This window comes from Pteropus medius, unplaced genomic scaffold, assembly GCF_902729225.1.
Source record: "Pteropus medius unplaced genomic scaffold, Ma_sr-lr_union100, whole genome shotgun sequence".
In the NCBI taxonomy this organism is placed as follows: domain Eukaryota; kingdom Metazoa; phylum Chordata; class Mammalia; order Chiroptera; family Pteropodidae; genus Pteropus; species Pteropus medius.
This window is the reverse complement of record NW_024350921.1, coordinates 4,445,105-4,466,710: the sequence shown is the minus strand read 5'-3', so window position 1 is coordinate 4,466,710 and position 21,606 is coordinate 4,445,105. Positions and strand designations below refer to the sequence as shown.

The 21,606-nt window shown below is 37.7% G+C and overlaps 1 pseudogene; it reads left to right on the top strand.

The window, feature by feature from the left end:
- Positions 1-19,910: 19,910 nt before the first annotated feature.
- LOC120584490 (uncharacterized) lies at positions 19,911-20,029 on the top strand (annotated as a pseudogene).
- The last annotated feature ends 1,577 nt before the right edge of the window (positions 20,030-21,606 follow it).

The following is a 21,606-nucleotide window of genomic DNA, read 5'->3' as shown; positions in this document are numbered from 1 at the left end:
GGAGGAAAGGAGAAAATGAAAGTTGGTTATAGATTAAGAATAATAATACAGTAAAATTTCAATTGACCGTGGTGTAAGAAGAGAGAGTTAGATTTAATTAATGACCCTCATAGACAAATGAACTCCCAGAAGTCCAATTTTAGCAAACAGTTTTCTTCACCAAACTTGACACACTGGAGTCTGTTTTCTTTCTGTTTCAGCTACTAATGAGCAGTGAAGATAGAGCAAGAATAACAAGAAACTTAAACCATCTCTAAATGTGTGATATCAAGAATTGGTGTTATCCTGAACATCTAAAGGAGTCCTCTCTGGATCTTCCTCTCTGAGACTTCCAGTTTCTGCTATGCTTCCAAAGGAAAAGAAAATTTTCTCTCTTTGCTAGGATGTTTGACCAGTGTTTGACCTTATGGTTGTTGGAGCTATGGACCTTCTCCTATTTGAAATATGCACCAAGATAAAGTGACACAGAGAACTGACTTCAACTTGGCGTACAGATGAAAGTGCTGGAAACTATTCTAAACTGTAATCTTTTCTTATACATCCAGTCCATAATGTGTTTCCTTAAGACCAGGGTCTGGAACGTTCTTCTCCTCAAGCGCCTAGAGAGCAAGGGGAGAAGGCAATAAGGAAGCACCTACTGGATATGTTGTGATTCTCTCCAACAACAACGTAGTAATCCTCATGGTATCAGCAATCAGGCTCTGAAGGCCCTCCTTTAGATGCCCGCCCCGTGCTCTTACTCTAATTGGCACAAGGCATCAGTGTTAAGCAGTTCTTTAATATGACTCAATATTTAACATGACTCATCGTTTAACACATTGAGTTGTGTTAAATGTATTAGTATAATGACAGCCTTCCAAACAAAAAAAGTATCTTTTGTGTAGATACATCTTTTGAAAAAAATTATGAATTCTCTCAACTTTTTATTTTTCAATTACAGTTGACATTCAATATTATTTTATATTAATATCAGGTGTACAGGATAGTGGTTAGACATTTATATAATTCATGAAATAATCCTCCTGATTAGTCTAGTAACTTCTTGGCATTATACATAGTTATTGCAGTATAATTTTCTACATTGCATATGCTATATTTCATATCCCCGTGACTGCCAATTTGCACACCTTAATTCCTTCATTTGTTTCACCAGCCCCATCTAGCAATCACCAGCTTGCTCTCTGTATCTGTGAGTCTATCTCTGTTTTGTTTGTTCATTTATTTTGTTCTTTAGATTCCACATATAAGTGAGATCATATGGTATTTATCTTTCTCTGTCTAACTTATTTCACTTGGCATCATACCCTCTAGGTCCATCCATGTTGTCACAAATAGTAAGATTTCATTTTATTTATGGTCAAGTAATATTTAATTGTATATATGTACCACATCTCCTTTATTCAATTGTCTACTGATGATTGCTTCCATATCTTGGCTATTGTAAATAGTGCTTCAGGGGTGCATATATCTTTTCTAATCAGTGTTTTGGTTCTCTTCATATAAATACCCAGAAGTAGAATTGCTGAGTCATAAGATAGTTCTATTTTTTAATTTTTTGAGGAACCTCCATACTGTTTTCCACAGTGGCTGCACCAATTTGCAATCCCACCAATAGTGCACGAGGATTATCTTTTCTCCACATCCTGGCCAACGATTGTTTAATGATTTTTTGATGATAACGATTCTAACAAGTGTGAGGGGATATCTCATTGTGGTTTAAATTTGCATTTCTCTGATGATTAGTGATGTTGAGCATCTTTTCATATGTCTTATGGACATCTGTATCCCCTCTTTGGTAAAATGTCTATTCAGGGCCTCTGCCCATTTTTTAATTGGGTTTGTGTGTGTGTGTGTGTTAAATTGTATGAGTTCTTTATAAATTATGTATATTAATCCCTTATCAGATGCATTCTCTCAAATTTTGAACCTGGAAGTATTATGTGATAGCCAAATATTTGAATTACTAACCATAAGATAATGATCTTCTCCCTAATTGAAAGACTATTCATTTTGACCCAGTTTCAACATCATTTAAGTCTGTATGGATTTTGCCTAACATAAATTTATTGTTCTGAGACTACTATTAATTGTAAGAAAAGTCTTTACTGCAATTATTTTCGTAGACTTATCTAGGAACTCACTATTCGGCCTCAACATTTACAAAATTAATACATAGTTTTAGTCCGCTCCATTCAATCAAAGTCGATTACATTTCTAAGAACAAAATGGCTTTATAGTTTGTTCTGAACTACGGATTGAGAGATTAAATGACACATGCTTATTTAAAGCATGTCATGTACTATTATTCTCAGGCATAATTTAAAGCCATAAAAGGCTTTAAATCAGTAAATCATCAGTGAACTAGGCAAGAAATAATACACATGGCTGCCACGAGATTTCCAATTCTTCTCCACAAAAGAAATGTGCAAGTTTCAAATTCAGACAGGTGAGGCCAGGTTCTGAGCAGTAGGACAGAGTGAGTCCAGGCTCACACATACTTAGAGGAAGATCTCTTAAAAAGCTGTACTTTAATGAGTCTCCTCATATATGCCATATGCCCTAAAGCTTCCAGAGAATTTCCAGCTCTTTTCATTGAAGTAATAAATTATGTAATTAATTAGTGTTTATAATTTTATGATGTTTCATGTAAATAAATTTATAAATCTGATAAATAAATTTTTATTAAAGTATGAGTCTTGATTATGGATCCTCAGAATACAGTCAGTATTTATATAACAGGACTCTTAACCTCATGGAACAGGATCCCTGATCAGGCAAAAATGCTACAGGCCCCACCCAACCCTGTCCTGTTAAAATTTCCTACATAACGTTTATATTCCCTCCATAGTTATACACTCGACGCAAAGAATATTAACTTGCCATTTCTTTTTAAAATGTTGTTTCTGTAAGAAAATCAGAGTGGTACAGGTTATTTCTCTAGTTATCTCATCGTTCCTTTTCACTGGAGCTCTTTGGAAGATGCTGGATCAAGGATAGGCAATCTGTGACCCACAAGCCAATTCCAAGCTAGCCACCTGTTTTTTGCATGGCCTGCAAAATAAGAATGTTTTTTACATTTTTTTTTTGTAATTTTACAATTTTTGTAAAAAATTTTAAATGGTTGAAAAAATTCTAAATAAGAATTTCATGACACATGAAACTTACAAACTTCAAATTTCAGTATCCATAAATAAAGCTATATTGGAGCAGCCCAGCCCATTCATCTCCATCTGGTTCATGGTCACTTCAGACTATAGCAGCGGAGGTGAGTAGCTGCAACGGGTACCAGAGAGCCCACAAAGTCTAAATATTTGTTACTTGGCCCTTGACGGAAAAGTTGTGCCAACCCTGTGTTAGCGGATAATGAGATCTAATGATGCAGATGGTGAAGAGAGACATTCCTGCAGTCTATCTGTCCATGCCCCTAAATATTTGGAACTTTTGAAGGTGCTTGGTGGACTTATTTTTTAAAACGCTCTCAACGAGAACCAAGATACACCCTGACAGATACCACCTTCTTCTTCTTTGCTATGACATTTACATTGTCCAATTTTTAAAAAAGAGTTCGATCTCCATAGACAGTGATAACTCATGAATCCCAAATGAAAGAACATAAGCTTTTTATTGCGTTTCCATTCTCAGTTCCTTCTGGAGTATCTTTCTTATTTTAGAGATGTGGATGTATAAAGGAGATCCAAAGAGATTTATAAAGATGGCTAGATAGTTGATCTAGGAAACCAAAAATCCTTAAATGATTAGGAAAGATATTGCAGAAGCTTGGGCAGAATGTGGTGTTTACCAAGGGTATAAAAAGTCCTGCAAGTAAGGTGCATGACTTTTCTCTAAAAAATATAAGGACCAGATCAAAAGAAAATGATAAAATAAGGTAAGGAAGCTTGGCAATGAGAGACAGAATTTTCTGAGAATGACTAAGCATTATAACATGTCCTGGTGTTTCCCTGTTAAATTCTTTGAAAGTGAGGATGGTTTGTTATCTTGAAGGCTTACCCAAAGGCAGAGAGATGGAATCCATGTCCCCTTTCTACTCTTCTTGCTTGTGACTCTATGATAAAGAATAAGGCTCATTATTTGGCCCTAGAGAAGACTGCACCCTCCCCAAGAAGACTGAGGAAAAGAGGCAATAAGGAGCTCATGTGGCTGCCTGTAGAATAAAAGTGAGAGTGTTCTTCTGTTTCCTTTATAATATCTCTGGCGGACATATTTAATCCTCATCTTCTGGAACTGGTATATACAGTGACTCAGAAAACAAGAAGAAGCTGTAAGGGAGGAAGTAATTTTCTCTGAAGTCCAGAGATATTTCCTCCTCTCAAATCTAAACCAATTGGCCAGCTTACCTGGTTGGTCTGGGAGTCAAGTGCAAGCGTGAGTCACTTGAGGTCATCATCAAGAACGAATCAAAATACTAGATGCTGCCTCTTTGCTGTCTTCTTTTTGCTGTAAAGCTAGATTCTTTCATGCAGAATAAGGTAGGAAAAAGGAGAGGGAGCTAAATGAAACAAGACTGACCATGGAGATGACTGTCGAAGCTGGTTAGATGATGTCTTATAGTCATCGGGCTTATTATATTCTCTCTACTTTGCCATGTTTGAAATGTTCCATAATAAAGACTTAAAATATTGCAGTTCCCATGCCTGATAAAGTTAGTAGATTTCCTGGTTCCAAAAATGAATTATTTTATCAAATCATTTTTTCACCCCAGTGCTTATACCTTTACATATCTTGAGCAAAATTGGTTACACATATTTCAGTTTCACTTGCTTTTAAAAATAGAAAAAATGTAGGATTTCTCTTAAGGAGTCATAAGATGTCCCAGATGGTTTGGCTCAGACTTACTAAATCCTTCTTATAAGCAGAAAATTACATCTGCCAACTCAATGTTAATCTAAACTCCCAGACCCAAGAGAAGTTTCAGGAGCCCACGATAATTGGAAGTTCATGCAATACCCATTTCTTCTTTGCTAAGGTAAAATACAGGGAAGGCAGAATTCAAGACACCTTCAACTGTAAATAATACAAAAAGAAAAAATGAACATTATTCCAACATTTTTATGGGTTAGACTTTGGTTAGCGTTGATATTTCAATGATTTCTGGACTACTTGTGTTTCTGGTCCCCTCTCCTCTGGGACTCCGTGAGCCCAAATGCCTACTCACATCAGATCCCAGGTAAGAAATATGCATTACTTACGTCCACAATTTTCTGGGAAAACTACAATTTTGAATTTCTGTGTACCATTTAGACTAAATGTTGATTTTATTATAAAAATGTGCCTGTCATTTACTTGTCATTTTCCGGTGACCCAATGACAGTTGGTGCTGTCCCTCCCTGGTTCCCTGTTACTTTCTGAGCTGCCACCAGCTCTGGCCATACCACAAAGAGAGTGGTCAACTCATAAGCACACTCTCTCAGGTTGTGTGAAGTTGTTCAGGCCCTAGGTTAGTACAGGGCTGGACCAGTCTTCTATGCTATATAACAAATCAACACAAATTTAGAGACTTGAAGCAACATCATTTATCATCTCACAGTTCCCGTGCATTAACAGTCTGGCACAGCTGAGCTAGTCCAGCTTAGACTTATAAGGCTACCATTGAGGTATCAATGGGTCTGGGGTCTCATCTGAAGTTCAGATTCTTCCAAGCATATGTGGTTGTTGATCAGTTTTAAAATTTATAGTGGCTCACTTTCTTCAAGGCCACAGGACAAACAGTTTCTCTGCTTTAATCTCACTGCTTCTTTTAGCGAGTCTATTAGGTCAGGTCGCTCCAGGAAAACCTCCTTTTTAATGAACTCAAAATCAATTGATTTGAGACCTTATTTACATCTGCAAAATCCTATCAGTTTTGCCATATAAGTAACCTATCAAAGGAGTGGCATCCATAATATTCACGGATTCCCCCGACACTCAAGGGGAAAGGTTTATACAGGGGTTTATATTGAGGCTGAGAATGTTGGGGACTGTCTCAGGATTTTGCTCCACCACAGAGTTCAACACTTCCTAAAGCCTGTGAGCTCTGACTATGAATGAGTAACACAGGTAATAAACTTGGGCAGGTTCTACCTGAAGATAGGTCAAGACCAGTAGTTCTAAATTATGGCTGCACATTGGAGTCATCTGGAGCTTTAAAAAATCCTGATCTGGGGTTGAAAATTGCATAATATCACTTATTTGTGAGATATAAACCTAAAAGCAACAAAATGAACAGGACAAACAAACAGAGACTCATGGACATGGACTATAGACTAGTGGTTACCAGAGGGTAGGGGGAGGGGGGTGAGGAAGTAGATGGAGTAAAGGGGGTCAAATATGTGGTGACAGAAATAAATCAACATGGGAGGTGAACACAGTGTAAATATATATGCTTTTACTGTTAACGGTACAGCTGAAACTTATTGATTATCAACCACTGTCAAAAAAAAAATTAAAAAAAAAAAAAATCCTGATCTGGAACCCCACACCCAGAGATTCTGATGTGATTTTTATGGCCTGGGCATCAGGTCTTTTTAAAGTTTCCCAGGTGATTATGCTGCATGGCCAGGCATGAAAATCACTGGTCTAGACAAATAAGAAACTTACTTACTCTAAGTCATGCTAATAGAAGAGACCACTCCAGTAAAAGGAGTGGTAACCAGTATGACAATCGCAAGGACCAGACTTTACTGTTTGGTAGATGCATAAAAAGATAGATTTTAACAAACTTCATCTCAGATGAAGTCAAACCATCCCAGTGATTGTAAAATCACTAAGAAAGATTCAGGGCGAGCACAGTAATTCTCGCCGTTTTTTAAAAGAGAAATAATATGTAAATCTGAGACTTTTGCTCAGGGTCACACAGCTGCGTAGTAAATTAGCAAGGCTGGAATTCACTTCTCAGTACTTACCAGCTGTATGACTTTAAATAAATTGCTGAATCTCTCTATTCAGTTTTCTCATCTGTTAAATGGGGCAATTTTAGTGCCTAGCTCATAGAATGCTTAAGAAGGTTAAAATGAGTTGCTTTGTGGCAAAAACAATTTGAACTTCAGGCTAAGAGGTACTTTAACTAAAGCCTCATGTCCACTTAGAGTAGTTATTCATTACAATAAAATGAGATCCTCATACAGTTAAGAACTAGTTGGCCGTCTTCAGAATTTGAATTTATATATGTAATTGGACTAGATTTAACCTGGGAACAGATTGAAAGCACTATTCAATGTTCTTTATCATGATTAGTTAGGCGAAGGTGGAAGTTGAATTTTTCTTGACACTCCAGCCTGCCCTATATTCCTTTTATCTCCTTTGAGGTGCCTCTTTTTCAACACCCTCCCTAATGCTTTTCTAACGCTTAGCATCTCATTGCTTCTTCTTATGCCCTCTCTTCTCAAGAATCCATTGTCTAAATCATCCCACACTTAGTCTTCACACTTTTTCCTCTACATTCTTTCTCTGACCAATCACTGGATATAAATATCATTTGTATAAGTACTATCTCCCATATTGCAATGTCTGAAACCTCCTCATTTTCAAACTCTAGTTCGGAATGTTCAACTACTAGCAGAATGTTGTCCTGCAGTCCACAGACATCTCAAACTCCACATCTAAAGCTGTGTGCCTCCTTCTCAGTGAACGTGCCATCACCCTCCTGGAAGGCAAACCAAGCACCAAACCAAACTGGAATCCCACTCTCTCAGCCAGCACACCAGCTAGTGACCAAACTCAATGGATTTCTTCTTCTTTCTGCCCAGCTTCCTCTCACTCGTGGCCAGTGCTGTAGATGTTCTACGAATATTCAAATTGCTCTGTCTCTAGTCTTGCAGTTTTCTCTCCACTTGCCCCCTCACACATAGCTGCCACTTATCTGTTGAAAATGTATGTGGTTATGTTATTTTCCTTTTTATGAGACTTCAATGGCTCTTTAAAAGCTACAGAGTCAAGTCCAAATCCTTCTCCTTCTCAAAGCTTTCCATGGCCAAGTCCCCATGAGGAAGTTAGCCAGACCTTCTAATGTTCTCATATCACTTGGGCCCAGCATTATGATAACCTTGACCTCCACTCCATGCCCAAAGTCCATGTCCTCTACGAGACAGGGAGCTACTTGAAGACAAAAACTGTACCTAGTGCATATCTGTATATAATATAGCTCAAAAAATATTTGCAGAATTTATTGGCACTAGAAAACCAAACTTCTCTCAAGGTATCTGTGGGTCAAGCCTTAAGCTTTTGAAGTCATGAAATATATGAACTACTCAGCTCCAAGCTTGATTAATTTCCTCCTCTGTTCTCTAATAACATGCCCATATATATTTTATGGACCGCTTTTGTCTCAATTATTAATAAAATTTTTCCAAGTCAGTGTTGCTGTGACTATGTAACATATGGTAAAATCATGGACTTTCAGATCCTTAGTGGAGATTCTCCATCTTTCTTTCAGTGCAAAGGTAGAATCTGAACTGAAGGGCTCTGTAGGTTATTGGCTCTCAGAGCAGGTTGGGTGACTCTCAGCTACATAGAACCAGAGAAGAGAAAGCCAAGGCTGGAAAACTGCTCCACTCTGTGCTGGAGAAAAAAAAGGAGGATCTTTCAGGAGAAAGAGAGGTCTGAGCAGCTCAGGACTGATGGGGAGAGGAGCAGCTGGCAGAATATTCCTTATCCAAGGAGAAGGCGTGTGCCATCCATAAACCTGCTTCATCTTGGTTGCACTTTCTCTCCATTCAAATGAGCAAAAGTTTTGTTTTGAGAGTTTAAAAAAATTCCTTGAGCCAAATCTAGCTTTGTTTTCAGAGGGCAGGGAAAGTGAAGGTAGGGGCAAGCATAGTGATGGGGAAGCAGAGAAAATGTCAAGCCTGGGTTTGTCATAATTGATCAAACACAGAAGGCTGGGGCCTCTGTCTCCTCAGGCGCCACCAGGTACAGTGAGATTTCGCAGGGGCTGGTGACAGAGTTTCTGCCATCTGGCTGACTCTCTTCAGCATGAGTGCTTTTGTATATAGAGCAAGCTCCCCAAAATAAGTGCCCTAAAGATCTCAAGGCTGATAACTGTGTGACAGCTGTAGCACATCTGTGTAGGCACTGAGGAGGTTAAATCAGCCATCAGCATCCTGTCCAGGGACTGAATAAATGAATGGCTCCACTTCTGCATCCCTCATGTTTCCCACAGACTTCTCGAGTGCTTTAATAGGTGGGGAGGGTCATATGCAGGAACATAAACTCTGCTTCCACGGTTTTGTCTTTTGTGGTCAAATTTACAAATGGAAATGTTTACGGTGGGTTTTATTATCTTGAAGCTACCTGCCAAGCTTTCAAGAAGGAAGGGTGGGGGTTCGCTTGTTAGTTAGTTAGTTAGTTAGTTAGTTAGTTAGTTAGTTAGTCTTGTGGTAGCCCCTCCCCTCTCTCCTACTAACCTCCAACTGGCTCACAGTGTGGAAAAGTCACATTGGATAGAAAGAAATATGATAAGGGCATGTGAGGAAAGGTGAGGAGGGAAAATTACCCAAAAGAGACAAGCTTCCAACCACTGGTGCAGGGGGCACATGGGCCCTGGACACCCAGAATAACTTTAAGAAAGAATCGAATGCCGAAACCGGAAATTACCTTCACTGGCTTTGTCTCTCTGGATCTGTTTTGCTGGAAAGCCCAATGAAGAGCAATTTGTCTTTGTTTTGACTTGTATTGTCTTCCCTTAGAAGGCACCCACACTGGGAGACTGGAATTTCCTGTAGATGTTGATGTGCCCGTATCTTCACTGACAAATAAGCCAGTAACTTATTTTTAGAGATCTGGTGTTGACAGTGCAAGAAGTAACTCTTTTTCTTTTAAAGGGGAAAATAAATTACAAACACACTTTAGTCATTTCTCTCAACTGTACAGTGTCACAAATTTATGATTTATTACCCTGTTTTCTCACAGACTATTATATTTCCCTGAGCCTCCCTCTAAGGCCTGTTTTGGGGCTTGATTAGCCCACATGTTCCCAGGTGTTTCCTCAAATGGGAGCTTAAGGGATACAGGGAGCTGGGGAGAGATCAGAGTAATAGAAGCTGCTGCATTTGACAGGGGTGTCAAGCAGTGACCTTGTGTCTCCATAAATGGCCCTCCAACCTTCTGATTCAGCTTATTGCATTGCATCTTCTGCCCAGTTACAAACCCTGCATTGTCTTAGGGCTAAAGAAAGTTCAAGATTTGGGGGGGTATGAACGGGGGTTTATGGTAGAGGAGGTAACTTGAGACATGCCTGCTTCTAGAAATCTTGGCAGAACTCCTTAATTTAATAAAAAAATAAATGTGTGTGAGCTCATTCAGGTTCTATGGTATTTTTAGAGCCCAGACTAGTGTCTGGCTCATAGTAACCTGGTAAATAAGTGCCTGCAGTATTAGCATCGCTATCATGGATATTCATTCATTGCTTGCCATGCACCATGCATTATAATCACTGTGGAAATTGCAACTGCACACAGTTCTTTATCTATTCATCTGTTTTCATTCATTCAATAAATACTTACTGAGTACCTTTTTTAGTACCAGCCACTGTTAGTCTCAAGAACTTCAATGATGGATAAGACCTGATCCCCAAGTTACTCACAGTTTTGTAAGAGAGACAGATATAAATAAATAAGTATGAATCATGTGTTGAGTCCTAAACAGCATTATGCAGAACATGTTACAGGCATGGCTAGGTAGAGAATGACTAACATGGAGATGGATATATTTTACAAATATAGATATATAATGTGTACGTATATATATAGAGAGAGATTTATTTTAAGGAATAAGCTTACATGATTGTGGGGACTAGCAAGTCCAAAATCTGCAGGGTAGGCTCCCAGGCTGGAGACCCAGGGAAGAGCTGTAGTTCCCATTCAAATGCTGTCTGCTGGCAGAATTCTTTCCTCTTCAGAGAGGTCAATCTTTTTCTTAAGGACTTCTCTGATTGGATAAGACCCACCCACCTTGTGGAAATTAATCTGCTTTATTCAGCCTATTGATTTAATCCATTTCCCATTTGCCCCAAGAATACTTGCCAGTAGCATTTGTGGCTGGAGTGTTTACCCCGAGATAACTCACAGATTACAGTCCTAACTTTATCCCCAAAGTATGCCATGAATTATCTCACTTTTAATATTATTTTCGCATCATTCTAGTATGACAATAGTCTTTGGAAACAAATGACGTCATTCTATTTTAGCATTCTGTTTTTAGTAGCGGTGTTTCCATTTACGAAATATAGTAATTCTTGATCCCTTAAAATGTCAAATCCTAGAAAACATAACATTCTCACGCGTGAGGTTAACATCGTTCTTGAACAGTTGTTAGCCGAACATCCATTCGATGAATCCGATTTATGTATATGTTTTTCTTACATTAGGATCAGAGATAAGTTTTGTTTAGAAATAACTCCAAGAACAGTTTTTATATTTTATTTTCACATTGAAAATCAGGTAAATTTGCTTCAGCCTAAAAGAGCGTGTTTATGTAAAATTAAATTAATGCTGGCAGCAAATTGCACTTTTTTTTTCTAAATGGGAAATGGGTTAAATGTTTATCCCAAACAACAAAAAAAAAAATTAAGAAAGAAAGGAAGAAAAAAACACCTTCACAGAAATATCCGGAGTTTCTGTGGTCAAATATTTGGGTACTGTGGAGCAGTCTAACTGACACATAAATTAACCATCACAAGTAGAGATAAGAGTTTGAAGATCAAAAGAAGAGAGGAAAGACTGAAAATCCTTTCGTAGCTCCTCCTGGTCTTCATGATAACCTCTAAGTTCATTAGCAAGGCAATACAGGCCAATCGCTGAAACTCCTTGGCAATCTCTCTTAAGCCACATGATTTCACTCTTCCCTGTGGATGGGATTTGTGCACCAGCCAGAGCCAATGACTTACAACTCCCCAAAGGGGATCTATGACTTTAACCAGCCCCTACCAGCCTGGATTACCTCGCCATTCTATGGCTCCAGAATCCTCCCCATGGGACTCTCCTTTGCTCTGTGGTCAAGTCAGGAATGAGTCTGCACAGGTCTACCCAACAGCACATGTGGCAAGGACAGTATAATAGCTAACAGCTTGTAAGATATAAGTGAAACTTATATGGTAAGTAAACATAATAAGTAAGCAAATAGTTTATAGGACACAGGCAATAGTCGCAAGATGTGTTAAATAAGTCAGTAGTCTCTAAGACATGCCAAAACTACACAGAATTAATAGAAAGTATGATGGGACATACAGAAGTGTTACTTATAGATCAAAAGAATTACAAAAACCAAGTCATGAGCATGCCACATGTGGCCTGGTAGCTCTGTCACCCCTAAACCAGCCAACATGGGTTACCCCAGTGTGATCCCATCCTAGCCCCAATATACTCTATCCAAGAACCACAAATATAGTCCACAGCTGAAATTCAGCACAGTAATGGTTGAGCTACATCCAGGGCCAGCAATGTGCCAGGGTCTCCTCAATACAGCAAGAGTGTGTTCTGGTTCCTGGCACCTCCAATCAGTGGGCTCCCTTATCGCAAGCTCAACTCTAGTCCTCACAACCACATCATCAGTGGGCGGGGCTAAAGTGGTAGAGAAACGACAGGACCTGAGAGCACCGCACAACTGAGGGGGCATGGCCCTTCCTCTGCTGACAGTCAACCTTCATGTGTTGACCTACCCGATCTGTCTCCCTTTATTCTCACTGAGAGTTAGTCTGTGAGATGTTTGTTTCATGATCTCTAGGTGAGTTTCTCTGGTAGGGTGCTTTGGGGTAACCATTGCATCGAGCTAATTTCCTACTCAACACATTTCCACATACTCATTTTTAGTACAATGTCTTGCACAAATTAAACACAGACTCAATAAATATTACAGTAATGAATGGGTGAATGGGTGAATGAATGAAAGAATGAATGAATTACAAGCTGGAAGAGTACATCTTTGCCTGAACTGGAAAAGACAAGAAGCATGGAGGTACGTTTCTTCCTTACCTGGCTGGCTAGAGCATAGGTTTTAAAGAAAGCATGATTTAAGTATAGGAAGGTAGGCAGGAGTCACTTTAAGAATTTAAATTTCATACTGAGGCATTTCAACTTTACCTTTTAATCAAAAGAAACCATTAAAGATTTTTAAGTAGTTCAAATTTTTAACTCAGATCAGGTCTGACTTTCTGAAAAATCACTGTGACAGAAGAACAGAGATGGATTAAAAGAGAAAGAGACCAGAGGCAGAGGCCGGGTAGGAGTGTAATGAACTCAGAACTTATCTGGGGAGATAAAAAGATAATTAAGCAGGTAGAAAAGATAGAAAGGTCAAAGTCGAGATGAGAAATTTACACCATCAGAGTTCAGATATGATAAAATATATATATATATATATATGAGCATTTATTGAAACTCTACTGTGTGCCAAAAATTCACTCACACTGCCTAATTTTAGCCTCAGAATTCCTCTTTTAGGTGGTTCAATTACCCACATTTATGCCTATAGAAACCATGTCCAGAGAAGAACTATCCTAAGCCCCATGCTAGAGTAGATCCAGGTTTTGTGAGGTCTGAAGCTTTTTACAATTTTTAAGCACTCTGTAATACAAAATTACAAATACAAAAGTACATTTATTCAGGATGAAAAAAGAAATTGCAACTTTAAAAGCAAATATTACAAAGACCATAAAATGTAGTAAAATAACATGTTTTCATGAATTAACTGTCTGGGAATATTATTAATACTCTTTTCCTCTATTTTTTATCCATATATTCATTAACCTCTTCTTTGGATAACTATAATCTTGATTTTCTATTGAAAGAATAGAAATATAATTTTACATGTTGTTCTTAGAATAATTTAACAAATTTGTTTTTACCACTGATGGTTTTGAAACTTTTATCTTTACAACTCAGTATTGGTAATATCATGGAAATTTTTAGAATTGTTGTCAAATTTAGGAAACTTTTATACAGTTTCTTTTTAACATGAGAGTGTGAGGCGGTATCTCATTGTGGCTTAGATTATTATTTCCCTAATTATTAGTGATATTGAGAATCTTTTTGCGTGCTTATTGACTTCAAAACTACATTTATCAGAATTATCCAGTTAATTATACTGAAGCGCTCATAAAAATCTTGACTTTTTTTTCATTCATTAGTTAGTTCATCAATAAGATAAGTATAACTAACTTTCAATGGGTCAAACTATAGAGGATTTTCCTGGGCATTGGGGACTAGGTTACAATCAGCAGAAACAGAGTTCTATAATTTATAGAGGCTTCCGAAGATATCTGGATTACAGGCAGCATAATTCAGGGGTAGGAAGTCACTGCACACATGGGTTTGCCATGACTAGGAGGCATTTTTATTGGTGGGGTAGGGATACTTACCATCTCTAAGTTTTGACAGTCATGGTTTTAAGGATGCTATAAACTGTATGTCTGTGTCCACCCCAAAAATCATATGTTGAAATCAAATGCCACAAGTGATGGTATTTGGATATGAGGCTTTCGGGAGGTGATTAGGTCATGAGGGTGGAATCTTTGTGGATAGGATTAGCACCCTTGGATGAAGAGGCTGGAGAGCTTACTTATCCCTTCTGCCGTGGAAGGACACTGTGAAGCAGGCACCAAATCTGCCGGTGCCTTGATCTTAGGCTTCCAGGCTCTAGAACTGTGAGTGGTAAATTTCTGTTGTTTGTAAGTCACCCAGTCTACGGTATTTTTGTTATAACAGCCAAAGCAGACTAAGACAAAGGATCTCTAGGGATCCTTCCAGCTTAGTCTAGAATCTCTGTCTCCACGACAGTTTCTAAACCCTCCCATAAATATGTGTGTCATCTTACAGCACGCTGCCATCTCTTTTACTGTGTGCCAATATTTGTCAATTTTTGCCATAGAGAAATGTTAGACCAAAGGCATTTATATTGGGCTCCTTCACAAACATGGAATTGAGTCACGGACAATGTCCCTGTTCACACTGACATCCTTTCATAGAAAATGCATACTTATGATCCTGTTTTAGTAACAGTCATCTGTAGACCCTGTCTCTTTCCAGCAGCTTCACAGAATGCATCAGACATCAGATGAAAAACTGTGAGTTGATTCCATCTGACCTGTCTAACCATCCTTTTCACAGACATGATCAGTGTCTGGACTAGTTTTGACTCTAACGCTGTCGCAAAGAAAGACTATAACAGGCAACTGTGGATGATGTGACAATGAATACAACCTCCTAAGGTATTAATTGACCTATAAGTTACACTATATATCTAAAAGCTAGAAACTATTTCTCAATCGATAACTTCAGATAGCATAATGGAATAGTGCAACTTAGCTTTAAATGTCTAGAATGAGTTAACTAGCACATCTACAGAATGAAATATGGAGTACATCAGCCTATAACATGACTGCCAGCATAAATTTCAGAGATCACTGCTATTACTAGGAAAAGGAGAAAGGTTAACTTCCCAGGTCAGAGATACATTTTTAACATAAAAGTTATAAACTGAATGCTGAAGTTGGGTACGTGACATTTTGCCAGAATGTTCAAAAACCTCTACTAAGATGTACTAACAGATTTGTGAAACACTGGAACCCATTATGTATCACAGTACCTGGCTTATGACTAGGCTGTTAAAACTGAGTTACCATAGTGCTTATTCTAATCATTGCTTTGCAAAGATTTGTACTTCAATCAGTCTATGACACTCAGAACCAATTCTGTTTAAAGCTTCAGATGAGAAAAAAAATTATTTATGTTTTTTAATTGCTTTAGCCAAATGGTAAAAATTATCAAATGTTAATTTTTAAATGAGTTCCGTAGAACCCTCAAAAAGTTTTATTTAACATAACTTTAAATGTCTTCATTCCATTGCTTTTAAATGGCTATTTTTAATATTGGATATAGTTACCAATTTGTTAAAGTCAGCAGCTGCACAAGTGTCAAATAATGTCAGTTCCAAAAAAATGAACATCATATAATTTGAGATTATTATAAACTCAAAAAGTGCTGCTGGTATTTATGACAGTTTTTGATATTTATATATGGATTTATAGCAAGAAAAGAACCATTTTTAGCTGAATGATTCATTTTAAGTGATTTTTTTCATCTATTTAAAATACTCATAATGAATTTCCACCCTCTTTGAGAAATAGCAAATTACTTTGTCATCCTGATTTTCAGTTTTTGAATGCTAAGGTGCAAGTTAACCACCCCCTAGTACTTTGTGGTAAATGAAAAAAATGGTAATTGTGTTCGTATTTCCTACAGTACAAATCCACTGTATCCTCTAAATACAAAACATGCAACTAACCAAAAAAAAAGCTTATATTCTTTTATATATGGAAGAGCTCAAGTAATTTGGACTATGATATGGACACCCTGCAAAATCTGAATTTGAATGGAAAATAGATGCCACAGAACAGCTTTGTCTTCGTCTCCCCCATCAGTAAATCAAAAACCTACCACTCAAGTATAGTTCAACTGAAGTAAATACTGCAATTCTCCTACTCTTGATTATGAGAAAGATAGTTCAGATCTCAGAGGATAACTTGAGAAAACATAGAGGGAAATTGAAATTGGAGAGAAAGGAAAGGTTCATGTATCGGGAGTGGAAGAAACAAGGCTTTGAGCATATGGTTTAATCACCTACTTATCTCAGCAATCTGCTCTTAATTAATATTACCCTTGGTAGAGGAGTGAGTGAAAGCATATTTCTTTACATAGAATTTCTCAGCAAGATTCCTGCAGTTAAAATATGGGAAGGATGGGAGAGCAAGCCAAAAGCAGAAAACTGTTTTGCAACCCTTTAGAAATGCAGGTAAAACTTTCCTTTTGAAATAGCAGACACCATGGGTTCTCTGCAGAATGGCCAAGCCTTTAACTTTCTGGTACATTTGAATATGCAGGGCATCAGCACATTGATCAATAGAACCTTAGCTGAATACTTTTAGATATAATACTTGCTTCCAATGATCTGAGACTATAGACCCACAGATTGACTTCCTTTTCTGGTTTCTTCTAGTGACAATAAATGATTACCTTTAATCCTTGCCTCTTCTTGGAAGAGGATTTAAAGTTAAGAAACTGATGGTGGTTAACTAGACTTATTGTGATCATTTCACAGTATATACATGTATCAAATCATTATGTCGTATACATGAAACTAATATATATTCTATGTCAATTATACCGTGATAATACGTAAATGCGGTTAAGAGAGGTGCTTAACTCTGCTTGTTCAAGCTCCAGAATGTTTTTCCATCCAGTACTTCAGAGTCTGCAGTGTTTCCAGTTGTCCCTTCATCTCCGCTGTCCCAAGCCCAATTCTATATTTTATTTGATTGCCCTTCCCATCTGTACATGCATAAGAAAGGTTTCTTTCCTGGAGGTTCAATACTCTATGTAAAAAGATTCATAATTTGCAACTCCAGATGAGAGATGTTTGAAGAAGAGGCATTTTTATGCTCTGTGTAAGGTGCCCCAAACACCCCCACAGGTCTCTCTTGACATTAGACCAAGAGTGTCATTGGCCCAGTGTCTCCTGACATGTCTGTCAGACTCTTCACCCCCATCTTGGATCATAAGGTCTCAAAGTCTAAGCACTTATTAATAACATTAGTTGTCATTTATTGTGCCCTACCTGTGTTACATCCTGTGCCAGGCATTCTATATCTATTACCTCATATCATTTTACAACTTTATCACCCCCCCAAAAAGCTACTATTATTCTCATTTTTACAAAAGAGAGATTATAGCTGACATGGCAGTACCACTATTGAAATCCAATCTGTCTTCAAATTTCATCACTTTCCCCTGCCATGACCCCCAGTGCCCTCAGAAGTGTTCATAGAAGGAAAGTAATAAAACAGAAAACCTTTTTTTTGGTTCCATTCCAGTTACATAACAAGAGTAGGTCATGGTCTCCTTGAGTTACTTCATCTGCTAAATGAGGTAGCTGAATTTGTACTAAAAAGTTTACCCAGAAAACAAACAAACAACAAACAAACAGAACTGTGATCGGTTTCCTTCTGCCTGGATCCGGATATCGATGCAAGAGACAAGAATGTTCAAGCTCTTTCTTTGTCATTATCTCCTTGAACTTGTATTTTCTACAGAATTCAGTGTCTGTCACATTTTCCCCAAACTCTATGATATTGACTTTACTCCTTTGCTCTGGATTTCATTTGTACTGTCCCAGAGCTTGTCATTCTCTTTAAATTCTGCAAGTGAATATGGTTTCCAATTGTTATCTGAGCTCAATTATGAGCACTGATCTCCAAGCTACATTGTTTTATTCTCTAAATATCTTCAAGACATTGTCCAGAAACCACCCACAAGGGCAGTTACCAGGCTCAAACACGAGAGCCAAGATGCTCTTGGAATTCTCATTTCTAAAATTTACTTGCCTAATCTGAATTTGAGAAATCAAATTTAACTGTCAGAGTAAAGGACTGATCTGAAGAAACCATATTTAAAATAGCCTATGTCAAAAATTCTCAAATCCCAATTATTGTCTAATTGTACAAGAACTCAGTAACATTGCATTCCACTAGGAATTGGCATCAACTAAACAATTAAAGTTGATGCATGTGCCAGAGACTTAATATACTAGGGAAATATTTAGAAAATGATTGATATTTCACTAGTAAAGAGCATAGGTGTTGAAAAGAAGAAAAAGAATGTGAGACAATGCCATACACAACACTGTACTGTTTTGGCATTTACTGGACCCACACTGCTGCCAGCGTATTTCCATACATTTAGTCTGTACATCTCTATCCAACAAAATATAAAAAAGATGTTATAAATTGCTAACCATGTTAGTTGAAGTATAGATTATTTTTAAAGTCCCACTAAACCCTTTCTCCTTGTTTTTATTACCCAATAAAAAAGAAGTTAAACCAACAATGACATTAAAATGACATTAAGATTTATAGAACAAAACAAATCCTAAGAAGCTCTCCCAGTTTTGCCCTAGGTAGCATGTCTATCAAGCAACCAGCCTCCATCTGGTTTGCCAGTATCCCCACATGTTCTATTTGAAGAAAACTATCATTAACATAATTTCATGTATAATTTTTAAAAAGGCAATGGTAGCATCACTAAATACATTTTACACAGAAAATTGTACCTTAAATCTAAAGAACTGATAGCTATATAAATCCACTTGTGGTTTTATATATCAAATAATTGTCTCCTAGAGAGAAAATATTTTCCAATTGTATTATGTGTTTGAACTCGTGAAAATAGGTTAAATATCTGCTGTTTCTTGTTTGTTTATTTGCTTGCTTGCTTTTTATATATGGTATTTTTAAAATTATTTCTTATGCTGAGATCTTTAAAACCTACTCTTTAAGCAACTTTCAAATATGCAATACAATATTATGAATTATAGTCACCACTGGACACTACATTACCATGTCTTATTTATTTTATAACTGAAAGCTCATACATTTTGACCTCCTTCGCCCATTTTGCCCACTACCCACACCCTGCCTCTGGCAACCATCAGTCTGTTGTCTGTATCTGTAAGCTGTTTGTTTTTGTTTGTTTGTTTCCTTGCTTTGATTTTAGATTTCACATACAAATGAGATTATATGATGTTTGTCTCTCTTTGCCCAGCTTTTTTAACTTAGCATAATTTCTTCATGGTCCATTTATGTTGTTGCAAATGGCAAAATATACTATTCTATTCTGTGTGTGTGTATCATATTTTCATTTATTCATAAACACTTCAGGTGTTTCCGTATTTTGTTATTGTAAACAACACTGTAATGAACTTGGGGGTACATCCACTGTTTTTAATTAAAACAAAAAGTTCAAATAAAGCCAATATGTCAAAACTCAGATTTGCATAAAAGAAGGAAGAGGAGGAAGAAAAAAGGAGAAAAAAAGAGTACCTCACTTTCAAAAGAACATATAATGGGATCTTTTTTAAATATTCTTTCGGTCTACAGCCATGCTACCCTGAACAAGCCTGATCCTGTCTGATCTTGGGAGCTAAGCAGGGTGGGGCCTGGTTAGTACTTGGATGAAAGACCACCTAGGAAGACCAGGTGCTGTAGGCATAAAAAATAAAAAAATAAGGGATTGTAAGCTGACAAGGTCCTTGTAATCTGTGAGGTCAAGGAAGGGTTGCCTCACCTAAAAAAGAAAAAAAGAAATATTCTTTCACAGGAATCCATTATATACTTTCCCTTTGTTTACACAGCCAGACGCACAATCTTTTTTAAAGAGCAAAATATATCCTTTGTAATAGCCCGCTGAAATGTGAAAGGGTTAAAGAATAATTAAAACCTGAAACTGGACAAAGGAAGTCTATAACTTAGGCCTAGTTTCTGGAACCCCTAACCACATTCTGTTAATCATGAAACTTGTAACAATGAGCTCATACGCTAACTGCCAATTTTAGCCTGTGTAACCCTGCTTGCTTGCGTGGCATGAAAAATAATCAATTGTATATAAGCTGAAAATTACTGTTTGGCCATCGCCCATGGGAACACTGGCTATTGCCCATGGGAACATAGGCAATCACCCATAGGAACATAACATTCTAACAACAAGCTTTCTGCTTCTGTACTTCCCTCTTGCACACCTGACCAGTGGGTAGACAGGTAGTGAATAGGAGAAAGATGGACCTTTGTGTTTAAGACAGAATGAGGAATGGGATTTGGGGCTTAAATACCTTGTATCTTGGCAATTCGGTGCTGCTCCTTTGCAAGGACAGCCGCCGGCTAATAAACTGTCTCCTGGTTAAGAGCACTCAAGTTGGGTCTGGTTATTCTGGACACAACACTTATGAAAGGTACATAATTTTTATTTGTTACAGAGGTTTGTACCATAACTGAAATTCCAAGTCCTTAGCTGGCATGCGAAGCCCTCCATAGTCGAGTATCATCTAACACTGACAACCTTCTTTCCCGCGGAAGCCCATTCCTCACCATTCTCTAGCTACAGTTCACTGCTTGCCCTTCTCCAAAAATATAAAGATTGTATTTTCATTTCCAGTTTGCTCCTGCCTTTCTTTCAGCCTAGAATTTCCTTCTCTTCTTTCCTTGCCAATAGAATTCATACTCAACGAATTCCAACTCCTTCACAAAATTTCCCCTTTTCAATCCTTAGAAATCAATAATAAGTAAATAATGGAGAGACACATTTATACAAAAGAATTCCATATAATTAATGTAGATGTTACCCCCACCCCCGCTCCCTTCAAGAAGTTGTGCTTAGTGACTAGCTTCCAAAAAGTAGAGTAGGGAAAGAGGGGATGGGGACTTACCAGTGAAGCCAGGTGACAAACACTACCTTGGCCAGGTGATCGAGGTTAACATCATCAATGGAAAGTGATGTCGAGAACATGTGCCTTTAATATTACTGTTGAGAACATGCACCTTTAATATTACGAGATAAGAGTGACACTTCACCTCTGGTCATTTTCTCAAAAACTTGTAATACCAGTCTAATCAGGAGAATGAGCAAACAAACACAGATGGAAGGATATCTATAAAACACCTGACCAGCTCTCCTCAAAACTGTCAAGATCATTGGAAACAAGAAAAATCTGAGAGACTATCACACACCAGACAAGGCTGAAAAGATCTGGTGACTAAATTCAGTGTGGTATCCTGGTTTAGAACCTGGACCA